Genomic DNA, 26,461 nt, shown 5'->3' with positions numbered 1-26,461 from the left:
AAGATGTTTGCGGTGATCCCCGCCTGAAAGCCTTCCCCTCTTTTGGACTCTGGGTCGTCTTCCATTGATTAAGGACAACACCACAGTGATGATGCCTCAAGCAAGAAGGCACAAGGTCTTGCTGGCGCTGATGGCTTGGGAAGCAGGCTTCAAAGAATTCTGTGACTTTTCAGAAGTCATACATTCCGTCAGAGCAGAACATTGTGGCAGACAGAATGGGCAGACCTGCACAAGTGGAAGTTCAAGGCAGTAGTGTTCCAGGATCTACTCTAAATGTAGGGAGTGCCTCAGATAGATTTGTTTGACTCCTTTCAAAACAGACAGCTGGAGAAATTCTGTTCTGACTATCTTGCAGCTATGTTTTGAGGACAGATTCACTCTCATTCCCTTGGAGGGGAATATTCCTGTACGTATTTCCACCCTTTCTGCTAATTTACAAGGTACTTCTGAAAGTTCAAAGAGAAATGCCCAAGACTATTATGGTGACCCCTTATTGGCCCAGGCAATCATGGTTCATCCTGCTAATGATAATGGCCAAGGGGAGTAGCAACAAACTCTCCTACCCCCCAGTGTCCAGGGTGGTTGGTGCACCCTGAACTGGGAAAATGTCAATTTACAACCTGGATGATTCAGTCTTGTCTCCATTTAGGCACTTGTTTCATGAGGATGTCCAGCAGGTGTTTAAAGGATGCCAGAAACCTGTTACGAGAAAATCTTAATGTTTACAAATGGATGAGGTTTTCTAAGTGGTGTCTAAGTGGAAATGGAGTTTTCACTGAGGTTAATTTCCCTTTGGTCTTGAAATATAGCCTATCGTATGCATCCATTAAGTTGCATTTAATAGTCATTTCTGCTTATCTGCCAATTGATCCCCCTCTTTCCTCTTCTCTTTTGGTAAAACAGTTTGTGAAATATGTTTTGCATAGGAGACTCTCTGGCAAGCAAATCCTGCCTGTGTGGGACCTAAATTATGTTCTTCAAAAATCGACCTTACCATCTTCTGAGCTGGCAGCTCACACTGATCTCAAGATCTTAACATGGAAAATTGTGTTGCTTATTGCTCTGACATCAGCAAGGTATGTTTCTGAGCTGCAAGCTTTCACTGTGAAACCACCTTATCTGATTTTTCAAAGGGATAGGGTTCTATTATGTGCTAATTTTTCCTTCATGGCAAAAGTGGTCTCAGTTCACTCTTAATCAGTCTGTTAATCTCCCTCTGTTCTTTCCAGTACTTAAGAATGGGGGTGGGGGATAATTCATACCTTGGATGTGCATAGGCAGCTCAGGTACTACATTGACAGAAAAAAGCCCTTTAGGAAGGCCGAAAGGCTTTTTATTTCCTTTTATGGAACAAAGAAAGATCAACTTTTCTCTAAGCAAACCACTGCGCATTGGTTATCCTATGCTATTGCTGGTTACACCCACTGTAGTGAGGTAAATCCAAGCAAGGTAAATGCACATCCCACCAGGCATTTTCCTCTTCAGTAGCTTATTGGAAATGAATGGACTTAGTAGAGGCAGCAACTTGGTCTTCTATCAGTACCTTCATGAAGCACTGCAAACGATGCTTTTTCTAGATCCATAGCAGGCTTCACTAGGACTGTTTTCCAAAGGCTTTTGGACCCTTATTCTTCCTTCTCCAGGCTGGGTAGTCTTAGGGATTCTACCCGGATGCCAGTAAAGCAGTTTGCTTGTTGAACATCGTACAGTTGCTTAAGTTCCTCTTACTTGTAGCAATAGATGTTTGTAGAACGCTGTGGCTTTCTGGCAGTACTTGTCCACGAACCCATTTTTGTTGTGTGTGTATATAGCTGTTTGTTGGAACTGCTTTTATATTTTTTGCAACCTTTTTTGATGTGTGTTTGGAGTTTGGTTTGGAACAGTAGGTGTTAGCAAAGTGTGTGTTTCCATCTGCTCTTACTGTTGGACCCATGAAAACTGAATATGGGTCTTGTCTGTGAGTGTGAAGGGCTGTTCTGATCCTGCCAGGTGATTGGCCCTTCACTCTTGCATGATAGGCAGTGGGAAGAGTTCTGGGCTCTGACAGACTGCCAGTGGGAAGGTAGCAGGGTTCTACTACCCATATGCCAGTAAGGCAGTGTGTTCTATGAACATCTGCTGTTGCAGGTAAGTGGAACTTGCGCACTTGTACTTTTCTTCCAAGGGCAGTAATCTGGTATCCTCGGATTGGACAAAGGATCCTAAGGCCCATTTTGCCCAACCTGGGAAGCCTTATTAGCCAATTTCTTCCACTGGAAGGTAAGACCAGTGTTAGTGAGTGGGCTCAATGCTGGTTCTGTAGATGACCCCACCCCATTCCACATAACTCTTCTCCACTAGTTAGCCGGGAGACTCCCTTTTGACTTTGTGGTTTGGACAAGACATGCTTTCTCATATTTGTGCTTACTTCTGTGCTTCGGTGTTGCACATACCTTTGCAGCAGCATGAGCCTAACAAGCTTCTTCATGAGCTATTTTCTCCAGGTGTCACTAATATGGCAGCTTTAGCAGCTTCCATGTCTTTGCTCCAGATGAGTGAGCATCAGCCATTCAAGCCTGTCCTCCTCAGCACGGCCCCCTGCAGCGCCCATGCCGCTAGTCGAACACTGGTCACCAGGGTTGATAGCCAGGACTTTATTCCTATATGCCTGGGGGTCAAGCCACACCTTGGCTATTTTCTGACTGACTGTACTGTGAACTACTTGGTCTGTCTTTGCACCTCATATAGTTCTGTGAACACTTTCCTTGCAGAATCAAATCAAGTGAAGTTAATCATTCAGTATGGGAAGGGAAAATTATTGTGGCTAACAAGCTAAAATAACTTTTTCATAAGACAAGTTTTGCCTTTTATTCTGAATAAAATAGCAAACAGATGCTATAAAGACTTTGGGAACCATTGCATGTCTTTGTGAAGTTATTTAATCCTGCTTCTGATTCGTTAACTCATTGGAGAGTACAGGGTTTGATTACTATTACCTCCATTTGCCTGCTGCATGACTCTGAGCAAGTCACTTAATCAGTCACCCCAGAAAAAGGTACTGGTATCCAGTGGGCATGCCAGTTTAGCAAATGAATAAAATGTGCTAAGTTACCAGATAAGGTCACTGTAGGAGATGGATCCAGGAAAAGTTCCAGCTTGATAAACATGGCAGTGTGCTAGTAAGCCAGACCATACTTTGTTTCTGCTACAGTTTGCACTGCTTGAATTATACATTTACAGTGGGAGGAGTAAAGCAGGTGCAACTTCTGGGTGAATGTAACCATCAGTTGCCTGCAGTTTTTCTGTGTCTGATAGGTTGCAAGCGTGAGTTATTTAGTGGTACTAATAGATCATGTATATGCAGAACTTGCATAACAGCTGTCACGAGCTAAAAGTTTAAGGGGGAAACAATTAAAAATATTTTTATCTTAACAAAACCATGTATGGTACCATCCAAAACGCCAGCTGGCCCTGACGTTCTGCATTTTATCAGTGCAAATAAACATTAAAAGTAACTTCAAGTGGATTTAAGAAAGATAACTTCTTGATAGTGTAGATGTAAGACTACTGTTTAAGAATCCCAGCTGTGCTAATTTAATCTTATTCATGTCAGAAGTTTTTTCTTTGTTCAAGTGTTGTGCCTCAGAAAGCATTGTCTACTAGAGAGTGGAAAGTGGGACAACGAAGGCCTTTTGCAACGTTTTTGGTACTTGTAAAAGTAGAACAACAAGGCATGTATAATGTCACAGAGTCTGTAAATAAGGATGCGGACATGAGCCTGTGGAAGTGGAGAGGGGAGAGGATCAGCAGCTGTAGTATATCCTGGAGAATTACTGGGGGTAGATTATGGGATTTGAAGGAGACTGGGCTTAGTTCATGATGAAACTGAGAGGCTGTGACAAATGCTAGAAAGTGAGGTTAGTAAATAGCAGTGGAGTGGCTCTTTTGAGCAAGGCAGAATGCTGGCAGGTTTTACATCAGAGATGCAGCATTGGAAGACTGGGAATACTGGTAAGAGGAGATTAATAAATAGCAATGGACACTGTTGAAATGAGACCGAAGGATAGTAGGGTTACATCAGAGATGGCAGCAAAGAATGTTTATTCACAGTGCTTAAAAGCACAGAGTTAGGCACTAGCATAGAGAAAGATTGGATAGTGTGACAGCAGCAGCAGTAGGAAGAGGGAATAAACACAGGAGAGAATCTCCAGGGTTAAACTCCAGAACACAAAACTGTACATCAGTCTGTGTGATATACCTTTAAGAAGCTTTCCAGTGAACTAGCACGTGCATATTAGTACTGAGCATGTGCAAGCAAGAGTGCCATTTTGAGTGAGCAGCCAGAGTGAGAGCATGCAAGTTCGTAGTGAGTTAAGTTAGATAGTTTGTGTTCCTCCCAACCGTCCTGATGTATTGGTATACAATAAACTACTTAAACGAACGCCCAAGCCTCATTGTCTTCTTAATACATATAGGACGAGCAACATGGTGCCAGAATGGGATCCAGAGTTACAGCCATGAGGCAACCGATTAAAGTTAGAGGAATATACAGGAGTGTATCATCCCTACTGCTCAAACAACTCACAAAACAGGTCAGAAAAGAATTCCAGGTACTAAAACTAGCTTAAATGATTTATTTCACTACAAATACAAAACAAAGCACTCAGAATGCTCAAAACGAATTTCTAGTTAAACGAAATGTCCGAAACTGTGACATATTGATAAAAATATTCAAAATTACGAAAACGTTTGAAACAATATCCAAATTGCATACAATTTATAAAACAAGGAAAATCACCATTTTTTGCTATGTGCTACTTTTTTGGATTAGCCCTTTCTTATTTGCAATGGTGATGGGCAGGTTGACAGACGAGATTAGACAGGAGTCCCCGTGGACTATGATGTTTGCAGATGACATTGTGATCTGTAGTGAGAGTAGGGAACAGGTGGAGGAGACCCTGGAGAGGTGGAGATATGCTCTAGAGAGAAGAGGAATGAAGGTCAGCAGGATTAAGAATATATGTTTGTGAATGAGAGGGAGGATAGAGGAATGGTGAGGATGCAAGGAGGAGTAGAGGTCGCGAAGGTGGATGAGTTTAAATACTTGGGGTCAATAGTTCAGAGTAACGGTGAGTGTGGAAGAGGTGAAGAAGAGAGTACAGGCAGGATGGAGTGGGTGGAGAAGTGTCAGGAGTGATTTGTGACAGACTAGTACCTGTAAGAGTGAAAGGGAAGGTCTACAAGAGGGTAGTGAGACCAGCTATGTTATATGGGTTGGAGACGGTGGCATTGACAAAAAGACAGGAGTTTGAGCTGGATCTGGCAGAATTAAAGATGTTAAGATTTGCAATGGGTGTGACGAGGGTGGACAGGATTAGGAATAAGTATATTAGAGGGTCAGCCCAGGTTGGAAGGTTTGGAGACAAAGCCAGAGAGGCACGATTACGTTAGTTTGGACATGTGCTGAGGAGGGATGCTGAGTATGTTGCGAAAAAGATGCTAAGGATGAAGCTACCAGGTAACAGGAAAAGAGGAAGGCCTAAGATAATGTTTATGGATGTGGTGAGAGAGGACATGCAGGTGGTTGGTGTGACCGAGCAAGATGCAGAGGACAGGAAGAAATGGAAACAGGTGATCTGCTGTGGCAACCCCTAACGAGAACAGCCGAAAGAAGATGGTGATGATCTAAAGCTATTTAAAATATCTGAAGTGTGCAAAGTGTTTGCAAGTATGTGCAGTATTACAGTGCAGTTATTTCACAAAGTACAGTTATTTCAAAGAACATGTTGCAGAGTGTAGTATTTCGAAGAGTTTATTGTGCATTTGAATATTATTACAAGTACCTGGTATTAGTGAATGTTCATACATAATTACAAGAGCCAGTTTTGCATTGTGTTTTATTGTCTGTGGGAATGACAGAAGGATTTCGCAGACCCGTACCGCCTGTATTTTGATAACAGTATTGCAAAAAATTGGAGTGTGTTTTGAGCAGGGATACAATATTTTCATACAGGCTGCTTTTTCTGACAAAGACGCATGTACAAAAGCATTTATTCTGCGTAATTTAGCTGGTTCAGAGGACATTGAAAGAGAATGTTCATTTGTGTGTGCACCTCCTGTCTTTGCAAGGGAGGGCGAAGACCACCATATAGTGGTACCGGCTGAAACGTTGGGAAGACAAAATGTAAATTTAGAGAAATGAGTAACCCCCAAATGAATATTACAATGGAAAGGCACTTATTTTACATAAGGGATCAAACGCCTGTTAAAACTTTTGCAGCATATATAACTGACTTGAGAAATAAGGCTAAAACATGCAGATTTGGTGTTTTGAGAGATGAGTTGATGAAGGACAGGCTTGTGTGTGGTATTAATAATGACACAGTGAGAAAGATTTTGCTTCAGGACAGTGACTTGACATTAAATAAAGCCATTGAGATTTGTCAGATGTACGAGCTTACAGAAAAGCAGACAAGTATGCTTACAAATGAGAATAGCTGTGAAAGGCTCAGAGGCAAAGCTGATATTGATCGTATGCAGCATGTGGTTAAAAGAAATGGACAAAAGCACATGGCAGCTACTGCAGGTCCTGTAACAGTCCCTGGGAAACACCGAGTCTTTCCAGCAAATTCTGGTGCATGCTCAGTGAAGCACAAGTACCATGTTCAATCATAGCCTCACCTCAGGCTTTGTGCCCACTGAATGGCTCACAGCAACGGTTATCCCACTCCACAAAGGGAGAGCCACCACGGACCCTAGGAACTACTGCCCCATCAGCCTGACAAGCCTGGTCTGCAAGGCTATGGAACGTATCATCATGGAACTTATAAACAATAACACTGGTAATCTCCAAATTCTGGACCCTACCCAGTTCGGGTTTGTAAAAGGCATGTCATGTCTCCTAAACCTGATAGACTTCTTTGAAGCAGTCACCAAAGCCGTAGATGAGGGTAAGGTGATTCACACAGCCTATCTAGAGCTCGCCAAGGTTTTCAACACCACCCCCCACTCTGGAATTCTAGATAAACTCACTAAACTAGGTATAAATCCGTATGTCACAAGATGGGTTGCCAACTGGCTCACTGACAGAACCCACACTGTGAAAGTAGCAGACTCTAAATCCAACTTCAGAACAGTGACAAGTGGAGTACCACAGGGTTCAGTCCTGGGTCCTCTCCTGTTTGGTATCTACTTCTCTGAAGTACAGGCTAACACAGAAGGTCTTTGGCTAACAAAGTTTGCAGATGACTGCAAACTAGAAGCCGTAACCAAAACTCCTAACGATGTCGACATCCTACAAAAGGGCCTTAACTGAGACAGATGCCTGGTGCCAAAGCCATGGCCTCAAGCTCTGTGCCAAAAAGTGCATTGTCATCCCTTTTGGTAAGCACTCTGTATCCATGAACTACCACATAGGCGATAGTCTACTTAACACCAAAAGTGTGATAAGAGACCTTGGGACACAGGTGGACAGTAGTCTTTCCTTTGGTAATCACATCACCACAGTAGTCAGGAAATCCTTCTACATGGCACACCTCATCACAAAAGGTTTCTCATCCAGGAAAAAGAGGTCACTGTTCCCCTCTACTCATCACTTATTAGACCCATTATAGAGTACAACACCCCTTTTGGTATGTACCTCACAAGACATGTACAACTGGAAAGGCCGCAGAAATACCTCACAAAGAGGATTACCGGCCTCAAACAGATGCCCTACGCAGACCATCTCAAAAAACTCCAGCTTTACTCTGTCACATATCGCCTACTCAGAGGCGATCTCTGCCTAACATACAAAACTATGTCAAACCCAGAGCTGTTGGACATGCTCCACTTAAAGAAATCCCTCCGAGCTACATGCTCTAGGGATCTAAACCTTGTCACCACAATAAACAGAACATGCTGGAGGGATAGATCCCTGTCCCAGAGACTTCCCACACTCTGGAACAAACTACCTATCTATATCAAACAAAGCTCCTCATTGGCACTCTTCAAGAAAAATCTTGATGATTGGATGGTAGATAGGAAATTCACCCCGGGGATCACTTCTGTGGCTCTGCTTGACAGGGGCACAGGAAAATAATTTTCTTGGGGGCAAAAGCCAGGATACCGTTTGGCTAGGCTTATATAGGCCGTAGGGGGCCAATAGTCTAGTACCTACCTATGAACCTATAAGGGTGAGTCAGCAAAGTCAAAACATGTAACCCCACCTAGCTTCATAGTCACCTGTCATAATTGTGGTGGAGATCATGAACCCAAACAAGAAAAGTGCTTAGCTTTTGCTCAGCAGTGTCATTCTTTCAGCAAGTGGAATCATTTGGCATTCCAAGAGGCAAGTCAGTTATAAAGCTGCAACTCTACTTTTTATGTTGATGGGGTGTTCATGCTTGGTGAAACAGTCAATGTAGTGGATTTGTGGGCAAAGAACGGAATCTTTTGTACTGTTTGAATTAATGGGAGTCCTGCACAGCTCAAAGCAGATACTGGTTCAAAGTGCAATGATATGTCAGCAGAAACATTTGCTAGAGTAAAAGCTACAGAACTGCTTGATTTAACAAAGTGTGTGTTGCTTGTTGCTTATGGTGGTAAGGAGATTCAAACTGAAGACTGAGTAGTGTTTCACGTTACTCTGCTGGGAACAGTTATAACGTACAATTTTTCATAGTCAAGAGACGTGCAGTCATTATTAGACCTCTGAGACTGAAAATGGGACTGCTTTCATTTAATAGAGAAGTTCACCATGTAAGCCTGAATGACAACAGCTCAAATTTCACCCAAACTATTTTTTCTGAGTATGCTGATAGTTTGCCTAGTTTGTCTGTAAAAATATCAGTTGTGTACTCTATGAAGTTAGACCCAGAGGTCAGCCCAGTTATCAGACCAGCACAGAAAGTTCCATTAGCTATGCAGAGCAGAGTCAAAGCCGAGCTAGACAGAATGGTGCAACTAGGAGTAATTTGTCCAGTATAAGAAACTACTGAATAGGTATCCTTCTTGGTAGTAGCTCATAAGAAAAGCTCAGATGATATCAGAATATGTATTGATCCAAGAGATTTGAACAAAGCATTAAAAAGGCCTCATCATCCAATGTGCACAGTCGAAGAGGCTGCTGCCGTCATGCCAGATGCCCACTGTTTCTGTCTTGGGTACAAAGAGTTCATTTGGGCAAATTTGCTTGACCTAAAATCTTTATTGTTAACCACATTTGGTATGCCATATGGAAAATACAGATTTCTAAGAGTGCCATTTGGAATAAATTCTGCCAGCGTGCAGTGGAGCAAATTTTTTTTTGGCTATCCCTGTGCTTTTATAGTAGATGATATTCTAGTAGGAGGCAATGGTGAAGTCAAACATGATAGAAACCTCAAGAAAGTTCTGGAAAGAGCACGTAAAGTGAATCTTAAGCTGAATCTCCAGAAGTGCAAAATCAGGCTATGAGAGGTGTTCTTTGTGTTTCACTGTTGCAGTCATTACATTTGGGTAATCTGCTGGCAGGTTGCCCTCAGTCGGCCTGATTAACGAAGTCTTGGATCCTGCGTTGGTTGCTGTCCCTTCTTCCATGAGGTCAGGTCATTAGGGATGTAAAACATGCAGCCAACACCATTTTCATCAGTCTTTCTTGCTGCGCAGTGCCCGAAGCAGAAGCAGTTCGCAAGTGCCGGTTGGCAGACTCCTGCAATTTTCGTTTTCGAGTTTCAGAACTGAAGTCTTCAACCTAAAGCTAAACTTTCTTGCTCCTTACCGATGTCAGTAAAAGTTAATAATTGTATTACTTGTGGGAAGCAAATACCTCATAAGGATTTTCATTTGTACTGTATTCCTTGCCTAGGCCCTGACCACAACGTGCCTTGCTGTCGGTTTTGTGCTAAATTTAACCAACGCACTATTAAGCGTCTGTATATTTTTGCATCTAAATATTTTGGCTCAAGATTTAACTATCCAGAAATGTTGTCAGTTAGCAATCAGACTACCGGAATACACAAAAAACGCAAAGAAAGAGACAGACCGTCGAGATCCAAAACCGACGACGAAGCTTCTCCTAAGCTAGTCACCGGTACTCAGTGAGACGCTTTTGCAGCCCCTGATACTCGCTACTTTTGATTCGCAGACCTCTACTGAGACCCATTCGGAGTCCAGTATGCCGCGAGACACTTTAAGTATGCGGATGTCTCTACCTTAGATGGGTCTGGAGCCGCTGAGCAGGCACCGGCTTCTGAGGGTGTTTTCAGGCCTAAAGATTTGTATATTAAACTAACGCCATCTTTAAAACCTAGTCCAATGTCAACTTCTGTGTTTAAAAAAGACGCTTGGGCCATGTGCACAGGCCTCTATGCCTAAAAAACAAATGATCAAAATGGCTGAGGATTTAATTACCTTGATCAGGGGTTCCCAACCCCCTCCTGCTAAGAGGCCTAGGCAAGGCACTGAATGTTCATGTTTCACTGTTGCAGTCATTATACTTGGGTTATCCTGCTGGCAGGCTACCCTCAGTCGGCCTGAATTCCAAATTCTAGGTCCGGCGTCTGTTGCTGTCACCTCCTCCCTGACGTCAGTGCGCCAGGGGTATAAAAGATTCAGCCAACGCCATTTTCTTCAGTCTTTCTTGCCGGTCTGTGCCCGAACAAAAGCAGTTTGCAAGTGCCGGTCGGCCGACTCCTGAGATTTTCATGTTCGAATTTCAGATCCGAAGTCTTCACTAAAAGCTAACAGACGCTTGGGCCACGTGCACAGGTCGCTATGCCTAAAAAACAAATGATCAAAATGGCTGAGGATTTAATTACCTTGATCAAGGGTTCCCAACCCCCTCCTGCTAAGAGGCCTAGGCAAGGCACTGGTTATGAATCTCCAGATCAGGTTTCCATTTCTTCTGATTCCTCTTCTGATCAGGAATTATCTATTCCACCTTATGAGGACTCTGATGCAGAAGAATCCACCCCTTCTGCTTCTCCTCCTGTGGATTTTTCTTTTGGAGAAACTTTGCATACCTTAAGGGAACATTTTCATTGGGAGAGTCAGGATTTTTCAGAATCTAAAAAGAGGCTTAGGGATTTCCTCCTCCTCCTCAGCATAGGCCTTTGGTTATACCTCCAGTTCTAGAAATTGTTGATTATGTTTTCTCAGAATCTAGCATGGCTCCTGATTCACTGCCTCTGGCTCCTAGTAAGCCAGACAGATATTACAGGGTTCCTGACTCCCACAAATTCCTTTTTAAAAACCCTACTGCTGACCCTGAAACCTTTTCTCAGGGTCCCAAGGGTGTTAAGGCTTCTACTGCTAAAAATCCTACCCCTTCTGATAGAGACTCCAGGGCGCTGGATAGATGGGGTAAGAAGGTTTACACGTCTGCAAACTTGGAAATCAGGGCTTTAAACTGTCAATTTCATACGCTTAAATATCAGCAACATGTCATGGGCTTGCTTAAACAGAAAATGGTGTTGATTTCTGACTGTGTGGAAAATGAGTTACAGGATGTATTGCATTCAGCTGAACAAGTTGGAAAGCATACTTTGCAATGTGGTTTTGATTCCTTGGAGGCCTCTTGCGGGGCCGCTGTAACAGGATTTTTATTTATTTTATTTTTTATTTTATATTTGTTAACCGGGCTAGTCTAGCTGGATACATATCCTTTTTCAGTAGAGGCCCGAGGAGAAAAGCTCCAACATACATGGTAAATCACAAGTTGAAAAAAACAAGTTATAAAAAATACAGGTTATAAAAAATACAAGATTATAAAAAAGTATAATCAAGTTGACGTGTTACATTTACAAGATTAGTATAAAAGTATGATTTTATATAGAAGAATTATGGGACAAAGATAGATCGGTTGGTATACATAGCTGAGATATGTTAAATACTAATAGTATATGTACGAATTCAAGAGTCACCCGCTAATAATTTAGGTAAAGAGGATTCTAAGATCAGTATTTGGGCGAAAGAAAGAAGGGGATAGTGATCTGGATAGATTTGATAAGAAAGTTAGATGTGTTAGTTTAGTCAGGTTCTGTGATAAGAAGGCATGCGTGGCTCAAGGAGCAAAATCTGCCTGATCATGTTAAAGCAAAATTGTTGGATGCTCCTTTACAACAGGACAGTCTATTTGGTAATTAGGCAGAAGAAGTTTTGAAAAAGATGGAAGACAAAGCTAAATCTATGCAAACTGTAAAAGATTTCCTACAAGTGCAGCCACCCAGGTTCAGTAGGCACTGGCCTACTAAGAACTGGTCCTTTCCAGTACCCACCAGAGCTGCTCAGGTCAAACCCAGACACTCCAAAGGCTCCAGGTTTCAGTCACAAGGATCTTACAGAACAAAACAATGGGGTGCCTCCACCTTCAAATCTGGAAGTAGCAAGGCACCTCCCTACGGTAAACAGTCTCAATGACTTTCCTCTGCCATCTCCAAGCACTTATCTTTTGGCAGCCCCTTTGGGGGGGAAAACTAGCACTTCATGCACAAAATTGGCATCTAATTACCCAGGACAAGTGGGTTTTAAATATAGTATCCCAAGGATACAGATTTCATTTCCACACGTTGGCAATCCCAAACAGATGGCCAGATCTGCCTCCAAATCAGTGGGCAGAGGCCCAGAAGCAAGTTATGTCCCTCATGAATATGGGGGCTATTCAACCAGAAAAGGAAAAAGGACAAGGGTTTTATTCAAGACTTTTCCTGGTACCCAGAAAAGACAAATCATGCCGTCCAGTTCTGGACTTATTCATTCTAAATACATTCCTGGACATTCCAAAATTCAAGATGCTGACTCTACAACAGTTACTGCCTATGCTAGGCAAGGATGCCTGGTTGGTAACTCTAGACTTAAGAGGCTTACCTGCGTATCCCAATCAGGGAATCTTGCAGAAGATACCTCCGCTTCAAAGCAGGCTATTTGCATTACCACTTCTATGCACTGCCCTTTGGCTTATCTACTGCGCCCAGGGTCTTCACAAAGTGCCTGGCACCAGTAATTGCATTTGGCAGACAAACATTCAAATTTATCCTTATCTGGACGATTGTCTAATTCAGGCAGAAAACAAGGACACTCTTTACAGCATCTGGCATTTGTAAAAAGGCTTCTAACTTGCCTAGGGTATACCATAAACGAAAAGAAATCACAACTGGTACCCTCGCAAATAATTACATTCCTGGGTGCAAGCTTGAATACAACTGCCCAGATGACTTACCTCACACCAGAAAAACAAATCCAATTGATGACTTATTTCAAACAAGTGGCCACAAAAACCCAATTATCTGCAAGACAAATTCTGCAGGCCTTGGGGTTCATGGCTTCCTGCATTCTACTAATTCCATATGCAAGACTGCATATGAGGAAACTTTAATGGTACCTAAAAAGCTTATGGAGTCAACATTGTCACAGCCTGAAAACAATGATTCCTATCATTCCTTGCCTGCAGCAAGAGTTCCTATGGTGGGCAGAGGCCTGTCACCAAAACAAGGGACTGTCATTCATTCCACCCCTGCCACCCAAACCCTGACTATAGACGCATCAGATTATGCTTGGGGGGCATCTGGCAGGGAGATGCATTCAGGGCGAATGGAGCCCAAATCAAATGCACCTGCATATCAACCAGAAAGAGATGCTAGCTGTACAGAATGCTCTGACAGCCTTCAAGGACTTTCTTCATCCAGGACAACTACTGATAAAGATGGACAACACCACAGTCATGTGGTACTGTGCAGAATGCTCTGACAGCCTTCAAAGACTTTCTTCATCCAGGACAACTACTGATCAAGACGGACAACACCACAGTCATGTGGTACATAAACAAGCAGGGGGGTACCCATTCCTACCCCCTTTGTAGACTAGCCATGGCTTTGTGGAACACAGCCTTGACGTACCAAATACATCTACAAGCTCTATTCCTGCCAGGAAAGCAAAATACTCTGGCAGATGAACTAAGCAGAAATCTTATGGACCCACATGAATGGAAACTGGATCCACAAATCTTCAGCATGTTGACACACAAATGGGGGAGCCCAGACACAGATCTTTTTGTCTCACCCCAAAACTATCACAATAAAGCTTGGAAAGTGGATGCTCTATCCTTCAGCTGGAAAAACCTATCAGTCTATGCCTTTCCCCCCTGCCTTTACTCTCCAAGGTATTACTAAAAGTCAGACAGGAAAAACCAAAAATGATTCTGACTGCTCCAGACTGACCTCGCCAACACTGATACCCGCTCCTACGCAATATGTCGCACCTTCCTCCGTGGTACCTGCCTCAGGCACCTTATCTACTGTCTCAGCAGAACTGTCAAATTCTGCACACTCAGCTCCAAACTCTGAATCTTGCAGCATAGCTAATTAACTAATTTCACCAGTGACATGTCTCAGCAAACCTGTGATGGATGTCATTTTGGAGGCTAGAAGGCCTAGTACTAGAAAATCTTATTCTGATAAATGGAAAAGATTCTGTGCCTGGAACCAATCACAAAGAAATAAGCACAGCAATGCCCAATATTCCTCAGATTCTGCAATATTTAACTGAGATGCTTCACAAGGGCCTATCTTTCTCTTCCATAAAAATCCATGCCTCTGCCATTTCAGCTCATTACAACACAGAGCCTCCCCTCTTTTCTCATCCCCTGCTAAAGCAGCATCTCAGAGGGGGCCAAAAATTTAAGACCTCCCAGGAGGGCACCAGCTCTGGCATGGAACCTCAATTTTGTGTTGGAAAAGCTCACCCTTCCTCCTTTTGAGCCACCTGCTACTGCAGACATTTCTCTCTTGGAAGACAGCTTTTCTTTTAGCAGTCACTTCAGCTAGAAGGATTTCAGAACTACAGGCTCTCATGGCAGTGGAGCCTTTTATTATTTTCTACCCGGACAGGGTGTCACTCGGGACCAATCCATCCTTTATGCCTAAAGTGGTATCTAGTGTGACTCTTAATCAGACCATTCATCTGCCAACTTTTTACCCAAATCCACAGAACAAGTGGGAGCGGATTCTGCATTCATTTGATATACACAGACAACTAAGATTCTACTTAAACAGGACAAAATCTCTAAGAAAATCTGAACAACTACTGGTGGCATTTGCAGCAGGGGCAGAGGGAAAGTATTTCAAAATGGATAAACAATTGTATTTGTTTCTGCTACATGCATCATGGTAAATCTGTACGCAAGGGGATCAGATCCCATTCCACCAGGGCTGCATCTACTTCTGCAGCTTTTCTCAGAGGGGTTCTAACCAGAGACATTCTAGAAACTGCTACCTGGAGCTCAGTTCATACATTCACCAAGCATTACCATTTACCTTTTCTCCAAATCCAGAGCGGGCTTTGCCACTGCTGTCCTGCAGGGCCTTATAGCTGCTCCTAATGCTGTATAAATCCATCCTCCCTACCGTAGCTTTGGGATTCTACCCAAATTTAAAACCAAAAAGTAGTAGTTCCAAGTCGCCAAGGATGATATAAAAATTCTTTATTCCAACAATAAAAGGTGTGCTTGTCCCTAATTGGTGGAGCTCCCCGGTGGACACGTCCGATCCAGAAGTTTTGGACACCTGTGTGAAGCTGGTCTTGGAGGTATGCAACAAGATTTGGCATGTGTATAAAGACATCATCATCAGCAGACATCACAAAATTGGCATGTTGACAAAATGTGTTTGCCCACTACATCTGCAAAATAAATTTCAGGGTAAGATTATGAAAAGTGTCAAGAAAATTCTGCTGTACAAGATCAGAGTAGATGTCATTTTCCTTCAGTAGTCTCTTCTGCATGTCTTGACTTTTTAATGGATCTTTGTGTACTCCTAAGACAAACACAATCTTGACATTAACCTTTAGTTCGGATCGGATGTACTTTTCATTTCCCCAAGTTCTTCGAATAGTATCCCGTCGCTGCTGGTTCTCTGGTGGGGTCTTTACAAACAACACTAGAAGAACATCCTGACTTTTACATTTCTTTTCCTGGTTGATCAAGTATTGGATATTCTACAAGAGTAGCAGCTTCCTGGTTGCTAACAGACAAGCTGTCATTTAAAAAATTATACTGGTTTATTATATACCAATAGGAATAAGACTTCATGTGGCTCACAACATGGGTATCAGGTTGTTCCCAGTAGATCAGAAGAAGAGACGTTATAAAACATATGCAAAATAGATGAATCAACTGGCATTTTCTGCCTCTCCTAAGGCCAATAAACATTTCTGTATTGTTCTTTTTGATTTTTATGAATATGTCTCACCTAAGGCAGAAAATGCAGTGACATTTTTTTATAACCATCTTAAGTCAATCTGTAGAGGGACATTTGTTATGAAGACCCAATGATGAGGATGTACACACATTCTACAGCAGTAGTAGTTGTTGACAGATAGTTTCATATTTTGCTAGAGCATGAATTGAAGCAATGACAATCACAGGGTCAGATGTCTGGGGTACTGTCTTCTGTTGGTTATGTTTTTTTTACTGCTGTTAGCCTGTGGTTGAGACACCTTTGTATTAGAGTCTGTACAACTCCACGTACATCACCATTACAGTCTACAGGTCATTAAATGTACAACATTCCTTGAAGTTCAGTGCTTAGGAACTTCCTTTAGTTTATTTTCCAAGATTACTGGTAGTCAGATGTAATAGCATGTGCCAAATGAGTCCGGTCTTTGCCAAGAGATATGGTAGTGAAGCCCTTTAAATATACGTGAACAGTTTCTTGCAACATTCACCACCAGCCTAAGAAAAACAATCCCATAGTCCTTGGATCAAAATAAACCATTTGAGACATGGTTAAAAAAATTAAAACAGGGAGTCATCCTATTGTATTAAGTAGAAAAGCATTTGGGAACATCCTGTTAAACAAACAGCCACTATAAACTGACTGCTTGGAAAATAAACTAAAGGAAGTTCCTAAGCACTGAACTTCAAGGAATGTTGTACATTTAATGACCTGTAGACTGTAATGGTGATGTACGTGGAGTTGTACAGACTCTAATACAAAGGTGTATCCAACCACAGGCTAACAGCAGTAAAAAAAACATAACCAACAGAAGACAGTACCCCAGACATCTGACCCTGTGATTGTCATTGCTTCAATTCATGCTCTAGCAAAATATGAAACTATCTCTGTCAACAACTACTACTGCTGTAGAATGTGTGTACATCCTCATCATGGGGTCTTCATAACAAATGTCCCTCTAAGATGGTTATAAAAAAAATGTCACTGCATTTTCTGCCTTAGGTGAGACATATTCATAAAAATCAAAAAGAACAATACAGAAATGTTTATTGGCCTTAGGAGAGGCAGAAAATGCCAGTTGATTCATCTATTTTGCATATGTTTTATAATGTCTCTTCTTCTGATCTACTGGGAACAACTTGATACCCATGTTGTGAGCCACATGAAGTCTTATTCCTATCGGTATATAATAAACCATTATAATTTTTTAAATGACAGCTTGTCTGTTAGCAACCAGGAAGCTGCTACTCTTGTAGAATATCCATACTTGATCAACCAGGAAAAGAAATGTAAAAGTCAGGATGTTCTTCTAGTGTTGTTTGTAAAGACCCCCCCCAGAGAACCAGCAGCGACGGGATACTATTCGAAGAACTTGGGGAAATGAAAAGTACATCCGATCCGAACTAAAGGTTAATGTCAAGATTGTGTTTGTCTTAGGAGTATACAAAGATCCATTAAAAAGTCAAGACATGCAGAAGAGACTACTGAAGGAAAATGACATCTACTCTGATCTTGTACAGCAGAATTTTCTTGACACTTTTCATAATCTTACCCTGAAATTTATTTTGCAGATGAAGTGGGCAAACACATTTTGTCAACATGCCAATTTTGTGATGTCTGCTGATGATGATGTCTTTATACACATGCCAAATCTTGTTGCATACCTCCAAGACCAGCTTCACACAGGTGTCCAAAACTTCTGGATCGGACGTGTCCACCGGGGAGCTCCACCAAATAGGGACAAGCACACCTTTTATTGTTGGAATAAAGAATTTTTATATCATCCTTGGCGACTTGGAACTACTACTTTTTGGTTTTACAGTCTATTCAGGTTATTTGCTGTGTTTTATTCTACCCAAATGTAATGACTGCAACAGTGAAACACGAAGAACATAGTACAGTTGTGTACACTTAATATAAATGTAGATGTTCGAGTGTATTCACTGTTGCAGTCCTGGTTACCCACCCGCCAGTCCCCTACTTTTCTCTTTTTATACCTCTTCTTTCTTTTACTATGCTCAAAAGCTTTTTTGTTGTATTTGCTTTTATTTGGAGGTATATTTTTTGTGTTCTAAATTACATGCATATATATATTTTGCTCCCCATTTGGGGGGCACCTAACATCATCTGGGGCAAGAAAAACTGATGAAAATGGTGTCGGCTACATGTTTTATACCCCTGACATCATGGAAGAAGGGACAACAACCGACGCAGGACCCAAGACTTTGTTAATCAGGCCGACTGAGGGCAACCTGCCAGCAGATTACCCAAATGTAATGACTGCAACAGTGAATACACTCTAACATCTACATTTATGGTAAGTGTACACAACTGTACTTTTATTTATGTTGGTCTTTTGTTTACCAATTCAGGTTTACGACAAGATCCTTAAGAGCAAAAGGCAATTCTCAAGATGCCAGCTCCAGACGATGTCCAAGCCCTACAACGTTTTCTTGGCATGGTCTACTATCTAGGCAAGTTCATTCCAGATTTAAGCCAACTTTCAGTGCCATTACAAGAGCTGACATGCAAAGATGTAATTTGGTCATGGTCAGAATAGCACCAAAGAGTATTTGATGCCCTGAAACAAAAAATTGCCAACCTACCAACTCTTGGCTACTATGATGTTCACATGCCAGTTGCTCTTTCTTGTGATGCTTCTAAGTTTGCTGTAGGTACAGTCGTTCATCAAGAGGGTAGACCAGCAGCCTGTGCATTGAGAGCTCTTACCCAGACCAAGATGCAATATGCCCAGATTGAGAGCGCTTTTGGCCATTTTGTTTGCATGTTCAAAGTTTCATGATTATATTTATGTTCGACCTGTCCAGATTGAAACTGGGCACCAAACTCTAGTTACTGTTTTGAGAGAGCCTGTGCATACAACTCCAGCTAGACTGCAATGTATGATGCTCAAATTGGAGAAGTACAATTTCACTCTTGTTTACACAAAAGGCAACCTTCTTTATCTTGCTGATACCTTATCCAGATCGCCAAGACAAACCACAGAACAGTGTAACAATAAGCAACTTGATTTTAAGGTCATGGAAGTGAGAAATTTTTCTTCCACAAATCTTGATGATGAGCTCAGAACTCACACAGCTTCAGATCCAATTCTGCAGAAGCTCATCCTCTTTATCTGTCAAAGATAGCCTTCAAAGCAATCTTGTTTATCAGTAAAAGTGCAACCATATTTTCCATACAGAGATAAGATTTTGTCAGACAATATCATCTTGAAAGGTCCTAAAGTGATTGTTTCCAAGGCCTTGCAACAAGACTATGTTAAGATCTTGCATCGTGGCTACCCAGGAACTGATTCTACCAAAAGAAGGGTGAGAAGTCTGGTATTTTGGCCTTCTATGTCAAGAGGTATTGAGAAAGTACTTTCATCTTGGTCAGTATGTAATAGTACAAAGTCGCATCAACAGAAAGAACCACTTCATTTAAGCCAGATCTCTGAACTACCTTGGTCGACAGTAGCCACAGATATCTTTGAGTGGAATGATCAACATTATTTGTTGTTTGTGGACTCCTATTTAAATTGGTTCGAGAATGACCTACTTCCCAACCTAACTTTCAGTACTGTCATTACTAATTTGAAATGGCATTTTTCTGTCCATGGTAGTCCGCAGAGAAATCCAGGCATGACAATATCAATGTTTTTCAAAACTTGTTAAATCTCAGAAACATTTTTCATGATAATCATTTTGGTTCACCTGCTCAGAGACTTATGTCGAGACAAGCCAGGACCACACTACCAATCAGCAGTAATTTATTAGTTCCATGTGCTAAGAACAACAAAGCATTAAAAACCCAACTGTTAAATTGTTTGTCCCAAAAGTCTTGCTATGATAAAACCAACAAACTGCGCTGTTCTTTACAAAATGGGGAGATAGTGAGGATGCAGACGTCAAAAGGTTTTGATCGCATCAGATTTGTGAAAAGTTTGTGTCAAGAGCCAAGATTGTACATTGTGAAATCCACAAGGAATGGAATTTAGATGAAATCAGAAGAGTTTGTTACCAGTGTCCAAACAAGTTTTGCAGCATCTTGCCTGCGACAAAGACTGTAGTTTTCTCTTTAATTTCTTTAAATCTTTTGGGTTTTTAATTCTATGATGGGAATAGACTCCATTCCCAAGTATGATTAAAGTTCATGAAATTATTATTATTTCACTCTTTGATATCAGCAAAAATTGCTCTTCGCAGCACCCGCAATGTGCCCAGTAATGACTCCTTTTGCAATTTGTATGGAGTTACATGGATTGGTGGTGGTGGTGTTTCTTTCGGCTTTTCCCGGTTAGGGGTCACCACAGTGGAAACTCCGGTCCGCTAATGATTGGTAGTTGATTTTTACGTGCCGAGTTACCAGCCCTGATGCACAACCTTCAATGAAGGTATGCCCATTCACGCATGTCTCCACGCAGAAGACGCTTTGGCTGAGAATCGAACCAGACAGCGTCTTACTGTGAGGCAACAACGCTACCGCAGCACCACCACCGCGGAGTTACAAGTATCTAAATACGATTGTAGGTTCTTTTTGATAAGACCCATTGCTCCTACTACTATTGGAACTGTCTTCCACATTGCTATCATTTCTGCCTGCAGACCCTGATATTTTATGACTTTGTATCTCTCTCTACGCAACACAGTGTAGTCACTGGGTGTGGCAATTTCAATGATCAATGCTACTTTTGTCTTCTTTCTTGGACCACTGTGTCTGGTTTTCTAGCATCTATCTTTTGAACTCTTGGCAATTGATGATCCCATGTGATGTAGGCTTGATCATTTTCTTTGATGTTTTGTGTCTCATGTTTCCAGTGTTTTTCAGCCACTTCAGTACCATAATGTTTGCACAATGCCCAGTGCAATAGTTTCGCCACATTATTATGCCTTTCAGTATACAGTCCTTCTGCCATTAGTATGTTGCAACGAGGTGTGCAACTGTTTCCAATTCTGTTTTACAAAACCTACATTTGTCTGTTTCTCCCACATGCTCAATGGACTTTGTAAACCAATGTGTACGTAGCCCACTCTCTTGGGCTGCCAATATTAACCTTTCATCTCTTGGTTTGAATTCGCCTCTCCATAACCATTCCTGCGATCATTCCTGATCAGCATGCGGTTCTTTCAGAAGTTTTCTATACTTAAAACTATATTTATGCATTTTCCACATTTTTTGCCTTCTTATCTGGTCCTTCACCTTATATTCTTTCTTTTGTTTTTTTGGCACAGTCAGTTGCTGCCTGTTTTTTTTTTATCCACTTGTGGTTTGATTTCCATTCCTACTTGACACCAGTATGTTTCTGCTAGCTGAAGAAGGGAAGTCATCTTAGATTTATTCTCCTCATGTTTCAAAACTTTCACTACATTTGGGTCTTGTGAGGTCAGCAGATATGTGTAGAGTCCCACGATTGCAGATCTGTACATGTAAACAATTTCATGGAGGCCTATCCCTCCTTTAGAATGGGGAATACGTAATCTTGGTATGCATTGATTTTTATAAATAATTTGGTGAGCATAAAGCTTCCTTGTTTTCTTGTCTAATCTATCCAACACATTTTGTGGTCAGTCACTCACTCCAGAACTATAAGTTAGGACAGGATGAGCAAACTGGTTTATAGCTTGGATTTTGTTCCTATATGTCAGTGCTGTTTTCAGGATTAATTTAAGTCTTCTAAAGTCCTCTTTACGAAGTTTTATTTGCATTTGTTCAGGTTTTATTGTTGATCATTCATCAATTCCCAAATGTTTATATACTCTCTCTTGCTCAAGTTCTTTTATATCACATTCTATTCCCAAACTGATGGTTTTCTTGGTGCTGCAGTTTTCCTGCTTTTAAGGTTGCTTTTGCTCATTTATCAAGACCAGATGACATTCTTATATCATCTGAAAAAGTTTTGACAACTTGCAGTTTCACTTCCTCATCTGATGAGCTGTACGGTTTCAAATCATTGACAAAGAGAAGATAAGTCTTTACACTTTGTTTTCTAGTTGCCAAGTTATAGCCATGGCCTAAGCTAAGTAAACAGCTTAATGGGTTAAGGGGAATACAGAGTAGCAAACAGAGTCACACTAGAATATTCCCCTTTGAATTTTTATCCTTGGAATAATTAGTCCTTTATCATGGCTTAATTGCAAAGTGGTTTGCCACTGTTTCATGGTCACTGTAATGTAGTTGACCAGTGTAGGGTGTATCTTATACATTTTTAAGCACTCTGTTATCTGTGAATGTGAGATACTGATACTATCAAATGCTTTTTTTGTAGTCATCCCATGCCTTGCTTAAATTGTTCTCCATTTTACAGTTTTCCACTATGACTTTAACAGCAAATGATCCTTTATTCCATATGACTTTCTTTTATTGCCCTTTTGTTCCATTGCCATAATTGAGTTTTCTTCTAAATGACTACAGACTCTATAAATTCCAATGTGTAGTTTATATGTCGTCTGAAGGCAAGTTTTTGGCCTATAATTTTAGGGTAGTTTGCAGGTTCACTCTTAAGCAGGAGCAATGTTTTTCCTGTTAGCCAGGTTGTTGTCTGTTCGGGGTGTGCTTATAAATAGTTCTTACTCATGGCTAAATCTTCACACAAAGATGTTAATACTTTTAACCAGAAGTTAGATGCTACATCTGGGCCTGAGGTTTTCCAATTTCAGGCTTTTCTTAACTTTGTTTCAATCTCTCTGGCTGTTTCTTCATCCAATTTCATATCCTCTACCTTTAAACTTCTTATTCTTTCTTTTACTTCTTTTATCCATTTAGCATCTTTGTTCCACAGAATCTTCATAGATACTTCTCCAAAATGTATCTATTTCTTCTTTTTTTTGTTATCTTTCAATTCCTTTTACCTTGTTTCTCAATTCTCTGTTTTTTTGAGTTCTCAATAAATTGCTTTTTTGTACTAATATATTTATCTGGTGTCTTCTAAGTTTCTCCACCTGTGCTGAGATTTTGAGTTTTTGCCATAGTACATGATAAATCCTGATCTGTTCTAATACCAGGCATTGCTTTTTATCACATCTGTCTTTCTAAGTATTTTCGTTGATCTGTTCCCTTTTCTAACAGTGACTCTTCTTGTCTTAGTTGCTTTATAGTTTTCTCAGTTCGATACTTCCATGATGGTGTTTGATTTCTCCCCTTTCTCTTTCTCACTACCCTGTGTTCTTGTGGTAGAACTTTATCAGTTATTAATTTAGCTGCACAGTAATATATCCTGTTTACTTCTGTTATATTGCATGGATCTGTATGGACAGTCCTAATTATTGTGTTCATTTGTTTTATCAAACTTTTGACTTTTTGGGTTTTATTGACCTCCTGCAGTCTTTCTTTCATTGATCTTAATATGTCTATCTCTATTAAGTCAAGCAACTCTTCTCTTAGCTCGTTTTCTTCTAAACTGAGAGCACATTTTTGTTTTCCATTTCTTGCGGGCATTCTATAGAAAGTTCTATTGCATCTTCATGTGGCACATTCTCTTCAATTTCATCCTGTGCCATCCATTGCTCTGTCATATGAGAATTCACTGACCTATCACTTCTCAACATTAACTGTGTCATTCCCTTGCCTTCCAGCTTAAAGTGAATGTTTATACTCATTTCCTGTGGGAGGCTCCAAAATATCTTCATATGGCACCTGTCCAATTGCTTCCCGTTCTACTGGTTTTCCCTTAATTTGGAGCTCCATTGCTCTATCCTTTTGTGGTGCTTTCTGAATAAGATTTTCTACATTGAATCCTTCACTTTGGAGGAGGTACTCCATAACCTCAGTTTCTATTTTTTTTAACTCCTCCATTACTGATCTCCTTTTCTACTTTTCCTTTTTTTCTTATTTTTTGTATTGTAAAGTTTTCTATGTCCAGCTTCCTTTGCCTGTATTTCTCTTCAAATGTCTTTGGTGCTGCCCTTTTTGTACTGATTAATTTTGCTTTCTCCTTTGCATAGATATTACACCACATTAGCTCTTTCTTTCCCATGTCCATATTTCTTCTTCAGATGACTCCTGATCTTGCTTTTTCTCCTTTAATTTGGATACTCGTTCCATCATGCTGTGATGTAACCTGTGTTAGGCCTTCTACATCAAATCCTTCATATCGCAGGCACTCCTTAACTTCAACTTCTATTTTTTTAACTTCTACTTTGCTAATGTACTTTTCTGCATTCCCTCTTTTTGATATTTTTTTATTGTGAAATTTTCCATGTCTGGATGATTTTGCCTATATTTCTCTTTGAATATCTTTGGGGCGGCCTTTATTATGTTGTTTAATCTGGTTTTCACCTTTGCAAAAATATTGCACCATATCAAATCTCTCTTTCCCATGTCCATATTTCTTTTTTATACTTTTCAAAAATGTCTAGGTTTTTGTTTTTTTATATTTATGCACTTCCTCAGATGCTTCTTTTTCCAAACAGATCAAAGTTCCTTGGTCTATATATTGTTTATCAAAAATCTGTTGTATTAATGACCACACATTTTTATTTGAAGCTTCTGACTGTTTTTCTTGCAGAAGTATTTTTCTTTCCTCTAATTTATTTCTTAATCTTTTTGTGTATCTTGTGTCTGGAAATTCTGGGCTTTTTGCATAATAGTAACAATACATAATTTCTTTCTTATCCTCAAGAGTCCCACTGTATCGTCTTTATGGCTGTTCTTTGGCCTGTCAGTTTGAATTTTGTGGACTGCTACTTCCTTCTACAACAGGGGGCCATCTAGGAATGTTTCCATATTTTGAGGATTCTACACTATCATTTTTTCCTGTCCTGGTACCAGTGCGCCTACCAGGACTGGACACTTTTTTATCCTGGGTCTTGTGCACCCAGCTATCTTTTTAATTTTTAACCTACTTCTGTCCATGATATACCACTTCCAGATTGGTCTGCAAGCATGACGCACTGGAACTACTCCAGGTACAACTGACAGTTGGCAAGATACCCATCCAAGTTATAGCCAGCTATAGACCCCCCCCATCACTCCTGACACCCACACCTCTTACCTGGATTTACTTGACTCCATCAGTGTACCGCCTAACACCCTGATCTTGGTGACTTCAACTACCCCACCATAGACTGGGTGAACTATTTCTGCACTAAAGCACACCCTCAATGATTTCTTGACTTCATCAGTTCTAATGCACTAGACCAGCTTGTCTCATCCCCAACAAGGGGAGATAACATTCTGGACTTGGTTCTCATCAATGTGAGTGACCGCTGCACCATTCCCATAGTATGCTCTTCCATGGTGGGATCAGATCATTAGACTGCCTCTTTCGAACTTTCTATCCCACCCAACCCCACCTCCCAGTTGTAATCAAGCTAAAGAACTTCTCAAAAGCTGACTACAACCTCCTAAGGGAGGGTGTCAGTAGCTTCACACCACCACCCCCTCAGAGGATGCAGACAGCTATGCTGAACAGTATGCCATTGCAGTATACAAGCACCTGTACAACTGCATGGACTGAGTCATGCCCAACAGAATTAAAGCCTGCTCCTCAAGGAAACACAAACCTGTTTGGTGGACATCCTGTATCAACAGGCTTTACAACAAAAGGAAGAAACTCTTATCCAAGAGTAAAAAGGAACAAATTTCAAGTTGAAAAACTCTCTCCCTAGCCTCAACAAGCAAATTTGATCACTAGTGAAAACCTACAAAGCCAATTATGAATCAAAACTAGCCCCTGAAATGAAGGAAAACCACAAAGCCTTCTTTATTACTTCAAGAACCTCCATGGCAAAGCCCAGGTTTGTTCCGAATTAGTACTTAACAGCATCACTTCCACTGATCCTGTTGACTTGGCCAACCTGCTAGCAGATAGGTTCAGTGCAAACTTCACCCCCGTCTCCCCCAAACACCCTTTTAACATCCCTGATACTTGTCCTCTACCTCACATCTCTGTAAATCGTGCTAAATGGCCTATCCAAGGCAAAGAACACAGCTTCCATGGGACCTGATAGTATTCCAGATTGTATTCTGCACCATCTCCAGCAAGAACTGCATTCACCATTGAGCACCCTATTCAACCACAGCCTAAGTACAGGCTTCATTCCAGCAGAGTGGAGAATGGTGTCATTACTGAACCTGAAACTATCGCCACATTAGCTTGACGGGTCTGATCTGTAAAGCCATGGAGCATATTATTATGGATCTCATAAACAAGGACATAGACAATCTCCACGCATTTGACTCCACCAGTTTGGATTCGTCAAAGGCAGATCTTGCCTGTTGAACCTGGTAGACTTCTGTGAGACTGTCACCAAGGCCCTGGATGAGGGAAAGTCAGTACATACAGCTTACCTTGACTT

At 41.1% G+C, this 26,461-nt stretch overlaps 1 protein-coding gene and 1 pseudogene across 1 annotated transcript in view; both read left to right on the top strand.

Moving 5' to 3' along the window:
* Positions 1-26,461, top strand: part of PLBD2 (phospholipase B domain containing 2) — a 634,614-nt gene that overhangs the window by 301,584 nt on the left and 306,569 nt on the right. The window lies entirely within an intron of this gene.
* On the top strand, positions 17,167-18,031 carry LOC122800098 (annotated as a pseudogene).

Source organism: Protopterus annectens, chromosome 4.part0, assembly GCF_019279795.1.
Source record: "Protopterus annectens isolate FY-2018-M chromosome 4.part0, PAN1.0, whole genome shotgun sequence".
NCBI lineage: Eukaryota > Metazoa > Chordata > Ceratodontiformes > Protopteridae > Protopterus > Protopterus annectens.
Note: the sequence above shows the minus strand (reverse complement) of the source record. Positions and strands in the feature narration are given on the sequence as shown.